Genomic DNA, 20,365 nt, shown 5'->3' with positions numbered 1-20,365 from the left:
GGCCGCGTTATCCGGCACAGCTCCCGGTTGTCCCCCGGGGGCTTCAGCCGCCGCCCCCGGGCCCATAAACCTGTCGATAGGCCCCTGTTTGGTCGAACCGCCGCCTCCTTTATCTCTTATCATGGCTGCTTCTAGATCTTCCTAGGCGGGCCCAGATCCGACCGGGTGAAGCACAGACACAGATATCGCCAGCTCCCGCGGTCCGACCCAACCACCGAATGGGCACCAGCCAGCAAAGGGCCAAACACCCAGGTCCGCCGGGCGCCCCAGGGACCCTGTCCCACCTGGGGAGCGCAGACACGTGGACGCGGTCCAACCGGCTGCCGGGGTGATGATATCGCAGACGAGCAGGAGCGGCCCACTCACCTACCCTGTCGAGTGTCCCAGCCGCAGGCCGCAGCAAGCACCCTCAGCGGCCTATCTCACTCCCACGCGGTCCGGCCTGTCAACCGCCGATGGAAGCAACCGCCCAAAGTTACTCCAGGAGGGGGTGGCAGGGTGTAGGTGGAAGATCCGGTCTTTGGGCACAGCCCCGCAGCCTGACTATGCCGCCGATCCCCCCGTCTGTGACGAAATGTGAGGTGGCACCGTGGGGTGCAGAGCCCTTCCCCGACCACTGCACGGAAGCCCCAGTGGGCCCGAGATATCACTTTGGAGGTTGGGGCAGCCGATTGGCCTCCCGGCAGCCCCCCACACGGCCAGAGAGCGCCGCTGATCCCCCGCTGTGATGTCAAATAAAGGGGGGAGGGTCACCACGGTGGCAGCGCGAGAGCCCCAGAGAGCCCGAAGTGTCTCTATAAGGGGGGCAGGGCAGCCGATTAGTCCTCCAGCAGCCCCCCACGCGGCCCGGCTGTGCCACCGATCCCCGCTGCGACACCGAGGGGGGGGGTACTGCCGCCGCAATGCGGAATCCCCAGAGGGCCCAAGGCGTTGGTATGAGGGGGCAAGGCAGCCCACCGGTCTCCCGGCAGCCGCCCGCGTGGCCCGACAGTACCGCCGGTCCACACTGTGATGCCAAAAAGGGAGAGGCCCCACGAGGATCAGGCTGGCCGCCCCCGTAACAGGCCGCCTCTTCCCTCAGGCACCTCCACTGCTAGGGGGCCCAGCACCGGACCGCTGCCCCTGCTTGCAAGCGCTCTGCCTCACATTCGCGGCCCGGTCCCGCCGCCGAGTCTCTCCTTCCCAATCCGGCGGCCCTGCCGTCCGCGTCGCAGAACAGCGGCACAGCTCCCTGCACTCTGGCCAGACAGCGGATCTCTGCTGTGGAACAGGAACCCTCCCAGTCGCCGGTTGCTTCCGCAGGACCGGCCGAGCTCTGCACCTGACCTTCGATCGCCTTCAGTGGCGCTGTGCATGACTCCCCGGCTTCACCTCAGTCAGCTAGGCTTCTCCCCATTACCAGCAGGATCTCGCCGCCACAGCCGGCCACCAGCTCCCAAACCGCCCCGGGCGATTATGTAGCCGGGATGTCAGGATATATGTCGGATATTTGGCGGGCTGGACGGAGCCTGCTCAGCACACGTCCGCCATGTTGGCTTGCCATGCCATGCCCCGCGATACCCCTTTTCTACAATTTGAAGGACCAGTTGGTCTGAAGTTATGGCCCTCCAGGTGTGTAGAAATGAGGATATCCAGTTTAACACTGCGCACAGGCTCCTTTGGCATAAAACTACAGAGGTGGTGCTTGGGAGGAGGAGGAGGAGGAGAAAGGCCATACCCTTACCCCAGCCCATGTACTGCAGAGATTTCTACCCCAACGGCAGTCTTTCCCTATGGTAAAGAATTGGGATCACTACAAAAAGTTTAATCAACTTGAAAAAAAATTAGTAAAATGTAGAAGAAAAGAACAAAATGCTACTGCACTATTAACAATTTTTTAATGAAATCTTTTATTTAAATATAATAAATTAAAATAAACTTTTTTTTCTGAGGTCTAAATAAAAAATTCCAACCTAAAGTTAAAAAAAAGTTTATGCGATAGGTATCATTAAAGTGATGTATACAATTAATTACAAGTACTTTAATTATATTTCAATAAAAATGAATTATTCATTATTTTTTTAATTTAAATAGGTATTAAAATAATTTAGAATTTAATAAATGCAACTCTTTCATTCAAGCTTTATTTCGGCCCAAGCCATAAAAGCACATAAATAAGCAATGACAAAACATTAATAATCATAGTGCATAAATACCCGTTCTAAGAGTAAATGTGCCTAAAAACAATTTTAAACCAGTCTTGTGAACTGAGAATAAGGATTCAAAATAAATACAACATTAAAAATTCACTTGTGATACGAATACGCTCAGTAATAGAATAACACCAGGTATTTAGCTGTTTAAGGCTCTAAATGTGGCCCTTGTTATCCCCATAGCCAACAAGTAGCGGGAGAGTGCGAAAACCAATGGTTTACTACAGTCAGTTTTTAATATCCTTAGAGCAGACTTATATTCTCTAATCCCCAATTCCGGCAGAGTGGTAGGATCGAACAATGCCTACTAGTAAAGTAGGCTGGGCAGAAGAACATTACATGTTCTAGATACTCCTTAGAGGCCCCACAACCTGGACCGAACAGCTAATCTGCCAGTGGGCTTTTGACCCATTTGGTAGTGAACAACTGGAGGGGCAGGGTCTACTTTTAGATTTTTTTTTTATTATGACATATTTATTTATATTTTTAGTTTAATTTAACATTATTTCATATGGGTTTTTATTTTAAGTCTTCACAAAATTATTTTCCATGCAAGGGTCTTGCAGTACCATTTGCAGTAGCAGTGGTTGGCCATGTGACTTACTTTGGCTCTGAACTGGAGTAATTTACTACTGTTTTAAGTACTTTTTTGGCTGTTCTTAACTTTAGGAGTGCAGTTAGCGAATAGAAATGGGGTTACTCTTTTGTAAGTGGGTACATGTCACTCCCTAAACATCTCTTTGACCCTTTCTAAATTCCACCTTACTCCTCCATAACCCCCTCCCTTTAATCAGACATATTTCTCATTTCCCATCCACTTCTCACTCCCGCTTCCGCATTTACTAGTAAAACATTGACTGGATTCCTGTGGCTGGAGGGTATAAGCCCAGACACTGAAGTGGAAGAGGATGAAGATAGGGCTCTCCTTGGGAAAAGTGTTGAGTAACATTTGAGCAAAAGCTCACTGATAACTGGTGCTGGCCACTGCCACTTGGTATAGGGTAGGGGTGGGAAGTGGAATTGCGTTTTCTTTTTTTCATAGTGTGGAAGTTTCTAGGCAGACCTGTCATTTTGTCTGCCCTGGAGGTCTTCTTCTGAAAGGCTGATCATAGACAGGTACAGAGATCTTACACTTGATTGTGCCCAGTTTTGGGGACTCCTGCTTGGAGCCAGCATTATTGATGCCTTACATGAAAGTAATCACTTAGCACTTATGCTGGATCTGAGGAATATCCAAAAAAAGGTCTTCTTAAATGGACTCAACCCGCAAATCAGTTCTGAAGCTTTATACAGTACATCCATGTCCTCTGCCTGGAAAATGTGTATAAGTGTGTGATCCAAACCACCTTACATTGTTGCAGTTCTAAGTTCTTCATGAACAGGAAATGCAGCGAAGGGCTGGGGTCTGTATATCAGTCAATATCTCAGAGGTGAGGGAACATCACCTGAGGTCTGAACTTTCTGCTAGAAAAGCAAGGGTCTTACCATGGCCTAGAAGACTGCCTGCTGAGAGAGGGTAGGAGTGTATCTGGCCCTAGAGGAGGGCAGAATTTGTAGGAGGAGAAGCCCAGTGTTTTTCTGAAATGAGGAATATCGGGAGAGAGCGAGCTCAACAAGGGAGTGAAACCAGGAATGTTCCAGGCGTGGAAGGGTTTCCTGTCATCCCTGAATGGTTCTGGTTGTGAACGGCATCAATACTTCAGCAAATACCGAGCATTGAGTAGGAATAGCAGATCGCAATGACAGAGATTGGTTGTGACGACCGGGTTCCTGGGGCACCATGGAAGTCAGAGTTTACTGGCTTCCAGCAGCAACAACTGGAGTTGTTCACTGCTGGTGTCCTGGGATCACAATACTTAAGGACCCCAAAATGGATAACCAAGTACTCCTTACAGCAGTTGACTCTCTCAGGCTCTCGTGACAGAGCAGTCCAAGACTTACTCAAGGAGGTGAGGTGGGTTGGACATTCAATATGCAGTTTACACCCGAAGACCAGCTAAGAAGATCAATGTCTAGTCAGTTCTTTACTTTATAAAAGAAAAGCACTTTAATACACACACTCGAAAAGTATACTACACATACCACTAAGATGCACAGTGAAAACCAGATGTCTCTACAACCATCTGGCCTGAGTTCTGACCCCAAACAGTAATATAGAGCCTGGACATTAAGCATTGTAAAAACACAGTTAACATCGCATTAAACTGACCACGTTGCACAGGGTTACTCCTCAAAGCTAGATCAATGATACCAATACTTGTAATACAGTGTTAGGGTTACAGCAGTTGATTTGAAGTCAAATGTTCCTGGCCCACCCTTTAGAACAACACAAAGCAACAAAAGTGCCCTGCCTTCCTTGGCAAGGACACTGCTTGGGTGGTGTCAGGGATCTGGATAGGGGTGTGTGGTCTCTTGGCACAGTTACTGGCGTTCCACTAGTCCAGTAGCTACTGGGCTAGCTGTAGGTGGGTTGCAGCTGGCCAGAGTGCCAGTTCACCCTGATGGTACAGAAGAGGTTGGAGCCTGTATCACAGAGCCCACTGGTCACAGTCTAGATATTCTAATAGTAAGGCACCCACAGGAACGGCACTGCTCACTGCCAGTGCAGGGCAAGCAAGGACAGAGCTGGAGACTATGCAAATCCTGAGGCAGAACCAAGGGTTCAAATGGTAAGTTCAACACTCTTTGTCCAGCCATAGATGATAACTGGAAGCACCCAGAGGCTCCTGCAGCACAGGCGAGGGGTCAGGGTCAATCAGTCTCACTTTCTATGACGACATGGAGCTTCCCCAGTCTCCCTAAATGTTGATGTGTAACACGTTTCCTTGTTTTGAGCAGCTATCTGAAAGCTCCTTGTGTTCCCGAAGAACAGAATATCCAAAAGCCTCAGACAGCCTGCTCTGTGCTCCGATGCTCTGCCAGACAAAGTGCAGCCCAGCTCCTTCCATCAGACTGGCAAATTACTTTGACTGGTAATCTCTGACAGAGACACCTTCTCAAGTTTACACTCTATCTCAGGTTCTGAAAAGAGAATGGCAATCCAATATTTGGACTCCACTCCTGGATCTCCATTTCATCAGCAACCCCTTGTGGGAAAAGAGAATAGTCTTGAACAACTGTAGGAAAGTGCCCTTTTTATATGGTTGCTCCAATGCTGATGGTTTTGACTCTGAAACTGTACTGAAGTCTGCTTCCCAGGCCCCAGTGCTCTCTCCCTAAAACTGATATGTGTGAATTAGTAGCCCCAATTAGGAAGGACTTTAACCCCATTATAAGTCCCTAGTTTATTGTACCAGTGCTGGGGTCACCAGGGTCTGAAGCACTGTTTGTGTCACCCTGAGTGACCTAAGTAAACTACTGACAGCAGGCCTGTCATCACAGACTGCAGGAGCAGTGCAAACTGCTCAAACTCCACTTTGCCCTCTCCATGTGCGGCAAAGTCAATGCACTATTTTTACTATATGCTAGTCAGTTCTAAGGAAGGTCTCCTGAGCTCAGGAGGCAGGGTGCATTGTATTAAAAGTGTGGACATGTAAGTGCAAGCTTATATGTCCCTATAATGGCCTTTACCATTAAAGACTACTATAAGTGATGGGAGGTCCATAGGATTACATGGGATGGCACATGGGCAAACCCGAGGTTGGCAGCTCCATTATAGTACCGCAAAAATATGTCATGTTTGGTATCAAAAACGTGCCTCTTCACCCCTGACATTAATCTCATGTCGAGGACGATGTGGCATGTGCCCATGTGGCTAACTTAGAGGTTGTCCACCTGGTTACCCCAGCCTTTCCTGTGCTCCCATTGCCAGCTCTCACTGCTGACACCAAGACAGGAATATGATCCCCTTTGAGGAGGTGTAAACTCTCCCAGGAGTCAGAAAGATGGCCTGGACAGGAAGGATGTCACACCACCCTCCCTGACAGGGTGGCTAGTGAAGTGGCACATGAAGGCGGTGAGCTTCAAAGCCTTCGCCACCTGTGATATGCAACCAGGCTGCCTCCCAAAGGAGTAAATAGCCCTCCCACTGCTCCCAGGCACATTTGCAACTGGGCAGGTGGGAAAATTAAGTATTCTGGAGGTGTACACCCCCAGAAGGCTAGCCACACCTCTAGAGTGAGCTACCTGGTCTGTGCAGCTGAGGAATACTTCTGCCATTTTTAAAAGTGGTAGAATAGAGGTGTCTGGGTAGAAAAGGTGACCCCCCCTGCTGGATATGGTCACCTCAGGGGCAGATTAACCACTGGGGCAAGTAGCCCATTGGCCTCTTGCACCCACATCCCTGACGCCCCCTAATCTAGGATTTAAGGGCTACCCCCGACAGCAGAACCTCAGTTCTGATCTGACTTGCAACAAAGGACAAAGAGGAAACCTGTGTCTGCGCCATTATGATCTTCACAAAGCAAAGGCATGATACTCTGCACCTGTGGCAACCTGCCTGGAACTGCATGAGTGCGACTCGTCCTGGACCAAAGCTAAGTTCCCCCAGGCAGAGGGACTTTTTTGAGAGCCAAAGGCAACCCCAAACTCCCCTGGACTAGTGGCACTAGACACCTGCACACCACAGGTAAAAACAACATACTAGAACCAAAAAATCACTGGTCATTGAGGCCCTTTAAAGGATCACCCAAAAGTAGATGGTCCAGTGCATTGTGGGAAACATAGTCTTGATAGCAAATTTCAGGCAGCTACAGTTCTCCCACGGACGTCGAAATGACTTTCTACTTACCTTACCACTGCCAAAGCTTTTTGCCCGCCAGTCTGTCAACCACCACCTTGACTCAACGCTGCACCTCGAGGGAACTCCAAAAAACCTTCAGCAGACATCAGCAGCGGCTTCGTTGTCAACTTTTTGCACCCGGTTCTCCACCAGAACTGTGTAAGAGGTAAAACCAGCTCCCATGTGGCTCCCGCTTCAGCACCATGGACAGCCAGGACAATTCTGCACCCAGGCTTCTTGAGCCAGGTAAAATCAAACTGATTGTCATGGCTTGGTCCTGGGACCCACATCACCTTTACTCTCCTTGGCTTGGGTTCCACGGAACTTGACCTGCAAATGACCGATTGTCACTAGTGCTTTTTACCATTGGCTGCAATGATAAAGTTCGGCAGTACTGTTTTGCACTGATTTAATATTAGTTCTAAAATCCATTACTCTGGTTATTCTTATCCGATTTACTTCATATTGGTGTCTAAATTTATATAAAAATGTACTTTATTTTTATAAAGTGGTGTTGGATTCCTTTCTAGTTGTGTCATTTACTTCCATATTGGTATTCTTTAATGCTTAACACATGATATGTTATATTATGTTATAAGGGGTTTTACCCGGCACTCAAATACTCGAGAGTGTCCTGGCGCATACAGTTACCAAAACCCGATGGAGCGGAAAATATGAATCGGCTAGTTGAAGAGAAAAGTTTTAAGTTGTTTCTTGAAAAGTCTAAAATCCTGAACATGCCACAGTTCCAATGGGTGAGAGTTCCAAGCCATCGCCGCTTTAACAGAAACGGACTGACCTCCCAGCCGTGACCTATGAAATCGGGGGATAATCATCAAACGTTGGGCGGCTGAGCACAAAGATCTGCTGGGGACATAGAAGACAAACAGCTTCCTAATGCACATCGGCCCCAGACCATGCAGGGCTCTGTGGGCCAACGTGAGAGCTTTAAATTTCACTCTTTGGGCCACAAGAAGCCAGTGCAGGTCTCGTAGATGCTGTCTTACGCTAGATCTTCCAGAGCTGTTAAACAGAAGTCTAGCCGCGGCATTCCTTTAGTAAAGCCTGACTTAGCTTAGGATTTATTATTTTGAATCCAAAGACCATCCTTGGGGTGCTGTGAGAGTATTGAATGGTAAAGCCTAACCTTCCTACAACATCCAACTGGCCAATGACTTATCATTCCCCGAGTGACAGGCTAATCCAATCAGAGGGTCTGCTGCTTTTGCATCCTTTATACCCCTCCAGTCCTGGGCATTATTCCTGCATGTTCACTGTGCGATCAATCTGTGATCAGTTCATGCGAGGCGGGATCTGTCCTATCCCCCAGGGAGGAATTTTCATTAACTCCAGCCCCCAAGGCCCTGACCATTACCCAGCAGAAAGGGAGGGGGTTGTGTTGCAGAGGGAGTCTTAGTTCAATACAGAAAGTACCTAACCTTGCAGAAGACTTCCTGTCCCAACACTGGTACTGCCAATGCCAGAAAGCTCAGTCTATGCCAAGGTGGAGAAGCTCTGATCAGCCCTAGAAGCTGCAATTGCTGAATAATTCTACAAGCGCCAATCCTGTCTGCATCCTGCCTATTGAGGCCACAACTGCTGAAGATGAGATCTACCTCTTAGATTGCCATGTTCAGGGAAATGCTGCAGCCATGGCCTTGACAGCTCAAAAGCTGTAGCCTCAGGAGCATAACTACTGCACACATCCATCCTGCACCACCAAGGACTGCAAAGGTAGTATGCAGGTTACTGTTAAGCTTGAGAACTGAGAGACCAAGAGACTTAGCATCAGACCGAGATGTGCAGAAGGAATTTAGGACTTTGAGACAGTAATCACCAAGAAGTGAATGCAAAGTGAACTGCTGAGTGCATGAACTCCTAGGGGGGTGACTGGAGAATATTGCACCTGTGATTAATCAGTGACTTTGTCTGAATTCCGTAATAAGCATTATAAGTGTGGGGGAACTCAGCGGGTTGGGTGTGAATAGTGCTTCAAGGAAGGTCGTTAACAGGATTACAGCCCTGTGTCTGATTGCCCTAATTGAGCTATGAACATTATGCTGTGTGATTAAAGTATCTTCTTTTGATTTAAAAGATAAGCACTGAGTTAAACAATACTTGTGTCTGTTGGTTCATTGTTGAGTTCTAAGCTCTTGTCCCCCACACTACCACCCTGAGAAGCCTTTGACTGTTTACCTTCACTCCCCAGAGAGTCAAGCGTCTACTTGACCCAGTTTTTTAGAGCCAACCCAGAATAGATCCCAAGGCACCAGTGGAAAATTACCTCAACGACCACAGGTGGGGTCCAGTAACCCGTCTTCTGTGTGGCCTGCTCGAATTGGATATTACAAACAGTATGTGTCTTTACAGTTTTCTCCAACTCCAAATAATCTTTTTCTTTTTATTGGCCGAGTACCTCTTCTGACATCAAATGCAGGAGAACAGACTCACACCACAAACACAACAAGATACTCAATTCAGTATGCTGTATACAGTGGAGTTACCAGAGGTGGGGTAGCCATCAAATGAAAAATTTCAAACAATCGCATTAAAAGAACTCACCTTAAGAATGAACAGAAGATGAAGGACATAATAGAGTTGGCTGGGACAGGTTCATGAAGAACTGGAACTCTGTAGCATCCTGCTTCAGAAACAAATTGTATTCTGGAGTAGGATCTTTCCTGATTATGCTATTATTACTTCCTTCTTTTATGATGAAAGGAAGATCGTTCCATGCAAAGTTTCCATCAACTTCCAGACTTAAAAAATGTAACTCAAAGATGATTGAGAAGTGTATCCCATTCTCTTCATAGGCATGTTCTGAAATTATCTTAGCCATCTTCTCTCTTGTTAGTTTTGTGTCTGGTAAAGAACAGCACACTTACTCTATATCTTTAGTAGGATTTAGTTAAATTACACAAACAAGCTCGCTTGTAAAAGTAAAGAGAGAACATGAACAAGGGTGAAAACCTGAAAAGGGGATGAAGATGGTTTGAGAGTAAGAAACTGGATCTAAGTTAAGAGGCAAGCACCAACATGCTGGTTTGGGAGAACATGGGACGGAGGCACAAGCGAATGTTAGGGTGCGAGTCTTAATATTCTACCCAATTAGGGTCTTGTTAATCCTCTATTCCCTCAACCCAGCATACGAATGGGATAGACTGGAAGGGGTGGTGCTTAAAAGACTTTTATCACTCCCCCCAAGGTACAATGGTTTAAGTCATAAGGAGAGAGTGCAATCTGGTCTCTTGGAACATGGCAGCCTCTACTCGGGCACTAAGATATTTTAACGCATTGTCGGAGGATGAACAAGTGGTCAACATTTCCAAAATATGTTGGGAAGAGATCCGAAGCAGTGAGAGGATGTGGGCAAAGGCCGTAAGAACCAGAATAATTGCACTAAGGAACCTTCATATAAATAGTGGTACAGTTACATCTTGGCTCCCATTTCCAGGCAAACAAGCTCTGAGGGAATCAGCTTTTATGGCGTCAGAATCTATCGACCTGCTGAATTTAAAGAAGAGATTATCCATTAGCTTCTCGATTACTACATTGGGCCAGGATACTGTTTTTCCCTATCTATCATGGCTACCAGACCCAGGATTGAGGAATGAAATTTTAAGGGCTAGGGTGGGATGCAATCCAATATACTCATCCTGCCCACACAGGATCAGGGTACACAATAATAAACGTGTTACTTACCCTCGGTAACAATGTATCTGGTAGAGACACAGTCTAGCCGCAGATTCCTTAAATTAGTATATCCCCAAGCTTCAGACTGGATCCGGAAAACTTTCGGCGAGGCAGAAGCTTCACAGATATTGTCTGAAACTTCCCCAAGTGCTGACCCATTGAAGGTGAATTGTGGAATGGAGAACCCACATGTGCTAATGGGCATGAGGCACCAGCAGGATACATGAACCCAAGGAGCCTCAGAACCATCAATGCCCGAATCGGTGCTTGGTCAGAAACATTGGGATAATAGCCTAGATGTTCGACTCTTTGCAAGACAGTGGAAAGGCATTTGAAAGCATCATATACAGAATGGCTCCTGTAAAGGGAATTGACTTCATAGGACAGCCTGAAGATGGAAGTTTGGCTAGTTGAGAATCCCATATTGGACAGAAAGGTAACTGTTTCCATTCAGCAGGTAGTCAGAGACTAGGGGAAGCATATTCACCTTCAGGAGCCTGCCATCAAAGTATGGGAGTGCGTAATGCAAAGATGAGCCACAACCACAGACATAAGTGTTGTGAACAGTAGAGGGCCCAACGTAAGGCCGAAAGGCAGGACAGTGAATTTAAAATGGTTTGACCCTGCCACACAGTGGAGGTAACTGCCTGTTGAACTCCAGGTTCAGCATATGGAAGCCCACATAATGTAAGTCCAAGAACACCATCAAGCTCTCGGGGTCCAGGGCCAACAGGACCTCGGTGAGTCTGGATTCTGAATCCAAGATTGGCCTCAAAGCTCTCCCATCCTTTTCAGGGACATAAGTATCTAGAATAACACCCCATACCTTTCTCCTTCTCTGATATGCATTTAGTCAATCAATCAGTCATTTGTAGAGCGCACTACATACCCGCGAGGGTCTCAAGGCACGGGGGGGGGTACTACTGGTCGAACAGCCAAGTCTTGAGTAGCCTCCTGAAGGTCAGCAGGTCTTGGGTCTGTCGTAGGCTCAGTGGGAGGGTTTCCAGGTCTTGGCGGCGAGGTGGGAAAAGGATCTCACGCCGGTGGTTGTTCTTCGGATGCGAAGGACGATGGCGAGTGAGAGGTCGGCAGAACAGAGCTGGCGGTTGGGGATGTAGAAGGAAAGTCGTCTGTTGAGGTAGGCTGGGCCGGTCTTGTGGAGTGCCTTGTGTGCGCGGATGAGGAGCTTGAAGGATATCTTCTTGTCGACGGGGAGCCAGTGCAGGTTTCTCAGGTGGGGGTGATGTGGCTGTGGCGTGGTACGTCGAGGGTCAGTCGTGCAGAGGCGTTTTGAATGCGTTGCAGCCGTTTGATGAGCTTGGTCGGGGCTACCGCGTAGAGGGCATTTCCGTAGTTGAGTCTGCTGCTGACGAGGGCCTGGGTGACTGTTCTTCATGTATCTGTTGGAATCCACCTGTAGATCATGCGGAGGGTGTTGAAGCAGGAGGAGGAGACAGCGTTGACTTGCTTGGTCATGGAGAGCGTTGAGTCGAGCATGATTCCCAGGTTGCATGCGTGGTCGGTGGGTGTCGGGGCTGCCCCCAGTGCTGTCGGCCACCAGGAGTCGTCCCAGGCTGAAGGGTTGGAGCCGAGGATGAGGTCCTCCATCTTGTCCGTGTTCAGCTTCAGTCGGCTGATCTTCATCAAGTCGGCGACGGCCTTCATTCCTTCGTGGAGGTTGGATTTGGCGGTGATGGGGTCCTTGGTGAGGGAGAGGATCAGTTGAGTGTCGTCGGCGTAGGAGATTATGTTGAGGTCGTGCTGTCGGGCGACCTGCGCGAGCGGGGCCATGTAGATGTTGAACAGTGTCGGCTGAGGAAAGATCCCTGGGGTACGCCGCAGATGATCTCAGATGCTTCGGATCGGAATGGGGGGAGGCAGACCCTCTGGATTCTGCCGGGGAGGAAGGAGGTGGTCCATTCCAGAGCCTTGTCTCGGATCCCTATGGCGTGGAGGCGTGCGCATAGTGTACGGTGGCAGACGGTGTCGAAGGCGGCGGAGATGTCCAGGAGGATGAGGGCCGTGGTCTCACCGTTGTCCAGCAGGGTCCTGATGTCGTCGGTGGCGGCGATGAGGGCAGTCTAGGTGCTGTGGTTGCTGCGGAACCCCGACTGGGAAGGGTCCAGGATTCTGTTTTCTTTGAGGTATTGGGATAGCTGTCTGTTGACGATCTTCTCAATGACCTTGGCCGGGAACGGAAGCAGAGAGATGGGCCAGAAGTTCTTGAGGTCTCTTGGGTCCGCCTTGTTTTTTTTTAGTAGGGCGTTGATCTCGGCGTGTGTCCAGCTCTCTGGGAAGGTCGCGGTCTCAAGAGAGAGATTGATGACGTTGCGCAGATGGGGTGCGATAGAGCTGCTGGCTTTGTTGAAGATGTGGTGCGGGAATGGGTCTAACGGGGAGCCGGAGTGGATTGTGCTCATGGTTTTGATGGTGTCATCAATGCTCACATTGGCCCAGGCTAGCAGGGGGTCGTGGTCGATGGTGTGCGGAGAGTCTGTTGTGTTGATGTCTTTTGGGGCCGTCTGGGTGTTGAAGCTGTCGTGCATGTCTGCTATCTTGCGGTGGAAAAAAGTGGCAAGAGAGTCGCACAGGGCTTGCGACGGCGGGATGTCGTTGCTGTTGGAGCTGGGGTTGGAGAGTTCCTTCACGATGTTGAAGAGCTCCTTGCTATTATGTGCGTTGTTGTCGAGGCGGTCTTTGAAGGAGGTCCTCTTGGCAGTCCTGATGAGATGATGGTGGTTGCGGATGGCGTCCTTGTGGGCTGCGTGGCTGTCCGTAGTCTATTCACTGTGCCATTTCTTCTTTAGTTTCCGGCAGGCTCGCTTGGAGGCTAGGAGTTCTGGGGTGAACCAGCTGACCCTCTTGCTGGTGTCTCTGTGGGAGGGTTTCTTCAGCGGGGTGAGGGTGTTGGCGCAGTCATTGATCCAGCGTCTCAGGCTGTGAGCAGCGTCATCGGTGTTGGAGGGTTCGGTGGGTGGGCTGAGAGTGAGGGTTGCGTGTAGTTGGTCTTCGGTGATTTTGCTCCAGCAGCGGCGGGGGATCTGTTGGGTGCGGTGGTGTGTGGTGGGTTTCTGGAAGGTGAAGTGGATGCAGCGGTGGTCGGTCCAGAGGAGTTCGGTGGTGTGGCTGAAGGAGAAGTGGGAGCTTGAGGAGAAGACGGGGTCGAGCGTGTGGCCGGCGGAGTGGGTAGGCGTTGTGACGAGTTGCCTCAGTCTGAGGTTGGCGAGATTATCGATCAGGGTGGTGGAGTTGCTGCCGTTGTTGTTCTCAAGGTGAAAGTTCAGGTCTCCGAGGAGGATGTAGTCGGTGGAGGTCAGGGCGTGCGTGCTGATGAAGTCGGCGATGGAGTCGCTGAACTGGGGTCGGGGTCCGGGGGTTCGTGTCGTCGGTGCTGATCGAGACCCTGATGCTGTTCTTGTGGACAATGGCGATTCCTCCTCCGACTCCGTTGGTGCGGTCTCTGTGGGTGATCTTGTAGCCATAGTGAGTAACATCTGAACATCCTTGAAGACATCATCATCAGGTACTGCCGACATTGGGGTAAAAACTAGATGAGTATGTGGAGGAGAAATAAAGCAAGGGAGGGCATGTACAACCTGAAGGATCCTATGAAATTGCACGCCAGACATTGTTAAATCCAGCATGCCATTGGCCTTACATGGCAGCTGTAGGGGAAATTAGAGCGGCCTGGCGGTTGCAGCTGTTAAAGAGGAGGAGGATGGTTGTACCTGATGGTAGCCTCATCCCTCCCACCACCTCTGCCCTTGGAGCATTGAAAGGACTGGGCTGGCTGTTGAGCATGCCAACCCCTTGAATATCGATAAAATGTTCAATATTGCTGGTGAAACTGGCAAGTGGGGAAAAGCAGCTGCGAAGATCGAGGTATAGCTGTGCTAGCCTTTAATGCTGCAGTTCCTTTTCATTAAACAGCCTGGTTCCATCAAAGGGCGTGTCCATAAGAAAAGCTTGACATTCTTGGAAAACCCAGTGGCACACATCCAAGCATGGCATTTGATTACAACACTAATGCCCACAGACTGGACAACACAGTCAGTAGTGTCAAGGTCAGACCTTAAAATATGCCTAGCTGTATCCTGTTCATCCTGAAATGCTTGGGCAAAAGAGCTCTGTTCATCACAACATGTTTGGGCAAAAGAGTTCAGTAGTACTCTATCTAACCACAGATTCACCACCTCAGAATTAATTGGCTTTAAGACTATTTTTGAATTAATTTCTTCCTTCTTCTGTTTTTTATTTTCTTATCTGTTTGGTGGAATATTAGCTACACTTATAGTTGGCTGTGCATGTCTTATTTCTTTTTCATTTTTAAGAAATAAAGTCAGCCTGAATGCCACAGTGAATAAATATGAATTCTATGCAACTGAATACCAATGTTGTGAAGCAATGGTATTCTGCTTTGGAAGAGACCTGGTGAACAGGTTAAGCAAAACCTTGACTTTGTCATTTCACAAATTTTAAGCTCCTCAAATGAGACCTGCATTTTGCTGTATCAACTGTCATGAAAGAGTCTACATTGGCATCCCACTGGAATAACTACCAAACATGTCTTTGACATTTGGAAATGAATTTGAACAACTAGAGTGCATCAATCATCCTGTACTGCAATGCAGTTGTCCATCATTGAAAAGCTATGTGTGTCAATGTTCTAAATCCATTAACTGTGCCTACCTAAGTAAACATGAAACCACTGACCGTGTTTGCGTTTTCAGATTCAATTGCTGATTTGCAAAATGCTTCAACTCTGTCATCGACTTGAAGCCCCTGAGCTAAGTTCGCGCTTTATAAAACCTATATTTATTCATTCATCGACAACAATACCCTTGAAACCATACTTAGCTGTGATTTCAGTGCCCTCATTTTTGAGAGGCATATGGCTTCCTCATCATAATCATCTACATCTGGAGAAAACATTGGCTATTCCTGTTTCATTTGAGGCATGGGAAATGGTGTGTATCAAGTCAATAAGTTAAATTAGTCAAAAAAAGGGACAGAACCTGAGTCTGCAAGAGTTTCTGAATTTCAGATGCAGACTGGGCTGTTTGAAGGTCAAATGTTTCCGCAGAAGTTGTTAAAGGCACCTTATCAAAGCACACATTCATCGTGTCTAGTTTTAGCCAAGGAACACTTTCAAACAGTTATTTCAGTTGAGGATAAAATGTGATACCCCAACATTTCACTGTCATTTAGACAGTTAGTACATCTACAGAACCCGGGGTCAGCCCGCAACAAGATTTGTCTTAATCAAATTTGAACTATTTCCTATAAATGTATGGTAAGAATGAATTACTATGGCAGGTGCAGCAAGGAGTTTACAAGCTAGACTGGTTTTCAAAGGGTTACAAGCCCCAAGCACAGTCACAAAGAATTAAGTCCCCTAGTGGGTTATTGCATGCAGCTCTGCTAATAAATTAGTGTTTGTCTTTGACCAACACACCACCCCATCTGGGGGTTCTAACATTTGCTTTAAATTGAGTCTCCCAGAAGATAGTAAGGACAAGGGTACAAGTGGTTCTTTTTGCCTTAGAGCAGGGAATGGTTGTGGCCCAATAGTCAGAGCACCACTAGCTCATGCCGCAGGAAGTCGCTCTACTCTTAACGGTCTGGCTATGGTGGACTTACTAATTAGCATGCTGCTACCCCAGTGCTCGATGACATCACTGCAGACCTTGTTTGGGACATACAGTTCTCTCAAAGGAATTGCGAGGAAACAACCAGTGTTGCTAGTGAGGGATTAGCTGCAATTCTGCAGCATCTACTTCTTATGACTCGATTCCAAAATTTGTGCAAGCTTCAGTGGATTAATTTCTTAGTTCAAATCGGATGTATGACGGAACCACGCATTCTGTTGTAACACATGCCGCTACAACGTGGCCATTACAATGTGAATGCCATTACCATGCATAACCTTTACCGTGCATGTTTTTACAAGGATTATGCCTGTACTACGCATGCCTTCATAAGTAATTTCATTGTAAAAACATTAATGGTAAAGGCATATGCGTGCTAAAGGTTTCACCAGTAAATATAAGTATATTATAGGTAAGTATAAACTATATACATATGTGATCAAGGCAGGGATCTGCCGAAACGAGTCATGGCGGCTGGTGGTGTGTTAAAATAAATACAAATTGCACCAAACCTGGGTCTACGCTCATTTTCTTCTGAAGAAGATATTCAAGGCGAGGTTCGTGGTATATAGATATATATATATATATATATATATATATATATATATATATATATATATATATATATATATTATATATAAATTCCAACATGCCTGTTCTCGCATCAAAAACAGGCTCCAGCATGCTCGGGTTCACTTTAAGAGCACACTTTATTGTGGCTTCTGGTGACGTGTTTAGACCGTCTCTGTGGTCTTTCTGACAACAAACGTAAATCACCATTTTGTTATTTTTATACACGTGTAAGTTTTGTAGGAAAGTAGGATCTGTTTTCATGGTTACCCCCACTTTTTGCTGGTGTCATTATGTTTTCCTGACTAGTCCAACTGGGGTACTGTAACCAGGACCCCGGTCTCTGTGTTTCCTCCCTAAATTGGACACGGTGAGGACTTAGGTACACTCCAGATTGGCTACTGGTGTACCCTTGTAAGTTCCTAGTATCTGGTACTAAGGTGCCCAGGGCATAGGTACACCAGGGGTCTCCCGTGGGTTACAGCATGTATTATGCCACCCTTGAGAGATCACTCAAATTGTGACTACGGGCCTGCCATTGCAGCCTGTGTGAGCTGGTGCTAGCACGACTTATGACAGATATATGTTTCCCTATGTTTCCCTATATGTACGGTTACTACACTTAAAACCTTTAAGTCACCCCTAAGGGAGGCCTTTCAATCCTGAAGGCAGGGTCTTAAGTGTGAGGGTAGCCCTGCATGAACAGGGAATCCCCTACAACCTTCGGAGTCCATTCTCCCGGGTTGTAAGTGCAACAGCCATTACGACATATAGAGTGGCCATGTATCATTACACGATGACCTTCTCTAAACTGGTTGTAATGAACCGTGTCATGTTTGGTTTCAAACATGTTGGAATCATACCCCCACACCATAGACGGTGTGGGAGGTATGATTCCATGCACTGTAAAGCACCTCTCAGAGGTCCCTTAGTGCTCCCGGTAACAATCTTCCAGAACCGAACAGCAAGCTAGGGCTACTACCAGCCAGAGACACATTTCTTCCCTTCTGCTGCGGAGTCAAGCTCGAGGAGGGGGAGGCGGAACAATAGGTATCCTGTCACAGGGCGGTGTGACCACCTCCCAGACAGGGTTTAGTGTATTGGGTCAGGTTGAGACTGCTTGAAGGGCACATTTGGTGCCCTCCTTGCATACTCCAGTTCAAACCAGTTCAGGGAGCTGTTGGCTTCCGCTCTGGCGCAAAACTGAACAAAGAACATGGGAGTATCCTCCCCACTGTCCAGCCCCTCCTATAGGAGGAATCCTGAATCATCCCAACCCTTTCTTAAGGGTACTTAAGGGCTTACCTGAGGATGGGTCTTTAGATTTGTCGTGAGATTCAATTCAGATTCAACTCTCCGTCATCTTCAACCGTCTAGAAACACTGACTGCGGCGGAATGACCGCATCGACCTTTGCTTTGGGAACCAAGACCGCAACCGGGAAGACTCCGACTGCTCCAGGTCTCATCGTCCTGCAAGTCTGCTGCACCGTCAGTGTCTGTGGTCCATACAGGTTCCTCACAGGGCCTTTGGACATCCAAGACACCCAAAGGAATCTCCCTTAGAGTGAAGGAGTCACTCCCCAGCATCTGCAGGCACTGCAACGTAATTGACAGGTTTGCTGATCCTGGACTCCTACGACTCCAACAGGTTCAGTAACACAGATGGTGGCTCTACAACTCCCTCGAGGTCTACACTGTCTTCAGACGAGTCTGAGGCCAGTTTTCCTTGTCGGCACCACAAGCACCAAGCCCCTGTGCACCGCATCGGCTGGCCGTTGCTAAGGCTGGGCGACTCGTATCCAGAGATCTTCAGGTCCTTCGAAGGGAATTCTTTGATTGTCGTCAGCTCCCCTGTTGGTTTGGGGCCTGCTCTGACTCACCCAGTCGTGGTGAGTCACTTGGACCTTGCTGGTCCGGACACTACTCCTTCTTCAATTTCTACACCTTTTGCCGTTGGCAAGGTGTATTGGTGCCTCTGCCAGACACTGACCCCCTGGCTTTCGACATCCAACGTGGGGCAGCTTGTGAAAGGCTTCTGGTCTTCCACAGCGTCGCCTGGTCACCACAGCTTAAACTTCAAGGGCACCATCAACCATCCTGCATCTATCGACATCGGTGAGCATTAATCTTTTGTGCCTCCTGGCCACTCCTGAGTGGCATAGACTCTGTCCCCTCTGCTTGCAGGTTCTTCTCATCCGGACTCCACCTTTGGGTTTTGTTTTCTTCTCCAGCTGCATCTTTCCTGAAGTTCTACCTTGTGGTCTACGGCAGTTTGTGATGTCACTTGACACCTCTGCACCTGGCTTCCCTGGTTTAGGTATCCTGGCTCCCGGGGTATCCACTGATGGGGTGAATCTCCAACCTTCCATCCTCCACTGGGTTTCTTCAGGGTCTTCAGGGAATGGTCCTTTTTCTATAAAATTGCAACGCGACTTACCCATTGACTTGTGTTGATCACACTCTGCACATGGCCTCTGTGGGGTTCCTGGGTACTTACCTTGGGTGGTTCCTTGGGCCCCCAACTTTTCCAAGTCTTCTGGGTCCAGTCTCGACTTGAGTCATGGTTCGCATACCACTATTTCAATATATGGTTTGGTCTCCCTGGAGACCACTGTGTATTTGTGCTACTTATGTGCTCCATTTCCTAAGTATTGTGTTTATTGGGTTTCTATCTCCGGGTAGGAGATAATACAATCGTGTTAGTGAGTGTTTGTAATGAAATACCTATTTTTATAACTACACTGTGTGATTCTTTTTCACACAACCTATACCATAAGATTACGTACTGGTAAAACAAGATGCTTTACACTCCTTCTGGACTAAGCCTGAAGGCTGCTCTCCACAGCTACCAGTTACAGAGCTTTCTAACGTTGTGAGCACTAAACTCACCATATGGTGTTCTAGATTAGTGCAGGGTGCTACACTTACATAAGTGAGCACCTACTAAGCCAGCCTCTCACAATGGTGTGCAGCGGTTGGGATTCAAGCCTGAATTGTTTTACTAGCTAATCTAGGTGTGGGTTCATTGAAAAAACATCACTAGCAATAGGCATATATAATATTTAGACAGTATAGATTAGTTGTTAAGGGTCTTGTGCAACCCTTTCTCCAATCTTAGGAAGTTTAGTTTACACTAGGTTAGGTAGGTGCAACACCACACTACACCTAGTAACCATGTCTTTAGTTTGGAATACTAGGGTACCTCGGTCTTCTAAAAACAGTGGTCTTAAGTTCCTGCAACTAAGGACCATCTGTACATCTAGGAAGTTAAAGACAGGCAGCAATCCAACCACTAAGCATCTCTGTTAGACCTGGCACCATTGGCATGGGTCTCCCTTCCTTTTTTCGCTGTTGTCTCCTGTGTTTTTACTGGTGTTAGATGCTCTGGGCATTGTGCCACTGCCATTCAGTGCCACAGCGCGAATGCTCCCTGTGTAAATGTGACATGTGAATTGTATATCCATGATTGGCTTATTTGGTTTACCTGTTATTCCCTAGTAGCGTGGCCTGTGTGTGCCCAGGGCTGGTAAACCAAATGCTG

Source organism: Triturus cristatus, chromosome 10 (genome assembly GCF_964204655.1).
Source record: "Triturus cristatus chromosome 10, aTriCri1.1, whole genome shotgun sequence".
In the NCBI taxonomy this organism is placed as follows: Eukaryota; Metazoa; Chordata; class Amphibia; order Caudata; family Salamandridae; genus Triturus; species Triturus cristatus.
The sequence above is the reverse complement of the archived record's forward strand: the minus strand, read 5'-3'. Positions refer to the sequence as shown.